The 4440-nt window shown below is 32.1% G+C and overlaps 1 pseudogene; it reads left to right on the top strand.

The window, feature by feature from the left end:
• Nucleotides 1-2070: 2070 nt before the first annotated feature.
• LOC107001785 lies at nucleotides 2071-2918 on the top strand (annotated as a pseudogene).
• The last annotated feature ends 1522 nt before the right edge of the window (nucleotides 2919-4440 follow it).

Consider the following 4440-nt stretch of genomic DNA (forward strand, 5'->3'; position numbering starts at 1 on the left):
ATTATTATTATTATTATTATTATTATTATTATTATTATTATTATTATTCCTACATATTTTTATACTTAGTATTATTGCATTTGGACCAAATATAAACAAGAAAACTCATTGCATGCGTACTTATCCCCCACTAAACTGACATCTAACCACCGAAAGGACAAAAGTATGATACTACTATATATTTATTTGTTAAGATTCCATTCATGTCCTTAAAGTATTGGATTAAATTAATGACAAGAAGTTGGATTTATTAAAGCTCAAATGATTTAGTACTTTAGTAAATAAAAGAACTCGTAAGCAAATTATTAGGAAAATGCACAAGTATCCTCTCAACATATATTCGAAATTCTAGAGATACAATTATATTATATTAAGGTCGTATTACCCCCTGAACTTATTTTATAAGTAACGGCCTACGTGACACTAGCTTGAAAAAAAATCAACCAACGTTGAGCCCACAACGTTGGGACAGAGTATATATTTTATCATTAACTCAGAGTTTTCTATTATATATTGAGAAAGATATTTCTAGATACATGTATTTTTTCTATCAAATACACTAAAATAAGGAGGGAGACGACGATATTTGTTATGCATTCAAAATACATGTGAATCATACTAGATACATGTATCTAATATATATATGGAATATGAGGGAGGCGAACCATATTTGTTTTGTATCTAAACAAATTACACCTAATTTTGATCATATATATCCCGGGATACATGTATATGAACACACACGAAATCTGATAGAATTTGTAATATTTTAAACTGAAATGTATCTATAAAATTAGCCCTAAACTAGTGAAATTTATATAAGTTCCCTTACTAATAATAAGTTGGAATTAAGTGCATGAATTAATTAATTTGCAAAACAGAAAATTGATAAAAATTACCTACTCTCAAGCTACCAAAAATATAGTAATATTAATAAGATGTATTAAGGATAAAGTCATAAATTTGATTTTAGCTTTGTATAGGTAGGAGTAGGACATATTTAATCATACTCTAAAATTCCTGTGGCGGAAATGCTGAAAGCTCTTATTGGTGGTCAGAACATGCATCAACTTTTTTTTTTTTGTCATCAAAAGGTCAAAATTAATCAATGTTTGGTAGTTATTACTAATGATATAATTAGGTGTCACATAAAGTAAAAAGTCATTTGGTCCAAAAAAATTATTGTAGGGCCATCCCATTAAGTGGCGCTAATTTAGGCAGCAAAAAAACTTGAAATTTCAAAAGTAGTTTGTATACTGCCCCACTTATAAAGAATTGGATCAAATAGGATTTTTGGAGTTTGAGAAAAGGTGAAAATATTCAAAAGATGGGGAAGAAATTAAAGAAGAGTCATGTGTAAACTACACATTAAGACCAATTTATACTATTGAACTTCTTTTTTTCAATCTTTATTCATAAAATCATTTACAAGATATTGTGGAATTTATTGGTAATCTCCGGTGAATTTATGTACGAAATAGCTTCTAATTAATTGAATTTTCATATAATTCATTGCACTTGCAATCCATAGCTAATAAAATTAGCATGATTATTTTTGTAATTTAACTATGAAAATTTATCTATAGCTAATTCTTTTACTTTCTTATAGTGGTAAAAACTATTGAACAAATTGTGCGATTTTTCTTAGTCTCTAGCTAACATGGCTCCCTTAATCTTTTTCCTTGTGGTTGATAATTAACTCATAACATTTTGATTTTTTAAATCTTTCGCTCGTAAGCTGAAGATATGTAAAATAAATAAAAAAAACTTTATATTTTTTTTGTGATCTAAAAACATACTAAGTAAGAAGTTACTACAAATTAATTTTTTTTTTCCAATTGACTAAAAGAAAAGTTAAAAGACAAATTACGATAACTATAAGATCTTATCAATACTTTATAGATTGAAGAAGTAATTACTTTGCAACTTTTTGCATTGTTCAATAGTACTACCAGAATTAAAGGAGCATAATGAATATTCTTTTCAACAACAAAAATCATCACTCCACATTACAAATGGTTCTTAATTAGGGCAAAAATGTCATTTCACCTCCAAACCAATTGCCCATATATTGCTACATTTTGTTGACAAATAAACTATAGTAGATAAACCATGAAAACTTCATGTACTCTTTGCATCCTCATCACCACCGTGCTCCTCCACCTCTCCCTTATCCCGGCCCCCTCCGCCGCCCTCCTCGACCCCACCACGGTGTCATCCGTTGACATCGTCCTCGATGACTCGGACTACATCCGTTCAAGTTGTAAAGCCACTTTGTATCCAGATACCTGATACCACTCACTAAATCACTACGCGACCGCGGTACAACAAGACCCCGGTCGCCTAGCACGTGTCGCTATTGGAGTAAGCCTAGCAAAAGCTAAGCGAATGTCAGTTTTTGTTTCCAACTTATCTCGTGAAGCTGACTATGGAGCGCAGCCACGTGCAGTGGCTGCGCTCCACGACTGCTTCTCCGTATTTGGAGATGCAGTCGATCAAATACGCGACTCGTTGAGGCAAATGCGTACCCTCGGAGGCTCGAGTGAGTCGTTGAGGTTTCAAATGAGTAATGTTCAAACATGGATGAGTGCGGCTTTGAGCAATGAGGATACTTGTACTGATGGATTTGAAGATGTGAGTGATGATGAGCCATTGAAAGTAGATGTTTGTAATCGTGCAGGGAAGGTCAAGGAGGTTACTAGTAATGCTTTGGCTTTTATAAATAGTTTTGCCAATAAGTTATGAATGTTTGATAAGAGTACTTTTTACTGACCATGTTAATTAGTTGTTGACAAGTTTAGGATGCACCAATCATATATCTATTACTATATATCTACATATACTACTCCCTCGCTTCGTTTCAATTTGATTGTCTGATTTTGATCTTATATAAAGTTCAAGAAAGTAAATTGTATTCATATATAGGAATTGGTTCTTTGTTGTAGTAGCTTCTTCTTTGAGACTTTTCGTGTAGTACTGAGAACACTTTGAGGACTCTGTCTTTGGATGTGGTCAAACTCGAAATGTTGGTTAACGTGTATTGTATATAAGTAGTAATTTATTGTACAAAATTTTGTAATTTTAAACATAAATTACGACATTCAATCTTGTGATACTAAAATTGATAAAATTGTTAGTTGACAAGTTGAAATTAAAGAGTTAGACAAAAGAGGAAGGTGAATTTTTTTTATTTTAAAAATACGAATAGTTAAAAAGGAAATTAAAACGAACGAATTGAAACGTAAGTATATATTAAAATCACAAAGCCCTCTAGCGAAACGCTGCTCGCTTTTTTAACCCTTGAAAAAATAGATTTTATACTAATAAATCTTAGCTGTTATTTAACTATTTTTCTAATATATAATCTCTATTTACCAAAAATAAAAATAAAAATCAACTATTTATCTCTGCATTTATTATCATTAAAGCAGCTTGCCATTTGCAATTATACTTGACAATATACGTTCAATTTGCAATTGCCTTAATTTCAATTTGGTGCTCACTGTAATCCATTTTCACATTGGCGTAAACCTTCGTATTGTTAGTTTTGTTGGGAAAACGCGGACAAGCACAAAAATATATATGGTAAAAGTAATGGAAATAAAATGGGAAAATAACGACACCAAGAATTTTACGTGGAAACCCTTCTGAATAAGGGAAAAAACCACGAGCCAAGAGGAGCAACTGATATTACTATAGTAAGGAATTTTACACTGTGTAGTTACGAATACAATACTCAAAGTGACTACTACACACTCAAAAGGAACAACACTCTTTTGGTTTCCGTCTTACTAAAATATCGCTCACACTCTATTTTTCTTCACAGACTATTTCCTTGTATAGTCTATGGAATACCTCACTTTGCTCTCAAAATGGTTTTTCTCTCTAACTTGGTGTGTTCTACAAATGAGCAAGAATGCTCTATTTATAGAAGGATAAAACCATGTCTATGTCACTAATGACATATGTAAACATAGCAAAGTCAAGAATGGTTGCAAATCTTACCAATTTGCCAACTACGAAATCTTTTATTTTCAACTCCAATTACTATTCCTTTTTAACAATTGCTTGTACCAATTGAATAGCTAAAGTTGACTAAAAAATGGGATGGATTCAACAAATCTCCCCCTCCAGTCCCATTTACTTGAAGAAGGTATCTTCAACTTCTTTAGAGAGAGCTCATACCCACAAGTTCTTTGCATAACTCGAACTTGTCTTTCGGTATCATCTTGGTCAGCATATCTGCAGGATTTTCACTTGTGTGAATCTTTTTGACGTGAAATGATTCATTCTCCACTTTCTCACGAATCCAATGATATCTGACGTCAATGTGTTTTGTTCTTGCATGGTACATGGAGTTCTTGCTCAAGTCTATTGCACTCTGGCTGTCACAATAGACAATATACTCCATCTGATTCAAACCAAGCTCTTGAAGAAATC

Source organism: Solanum pennellii, chromosome 10 (genome assembly GCF_001406875.1).
Source record: "Solanum pennellii chromosome 10, SPENNV200".
NCBI classification, from domain to species: Eukaryota; Viridiplantae; Streptophyta; class Magnoliopsida; order Solanales; family Solanaceae; genus Solanum; species Solanum pennellii.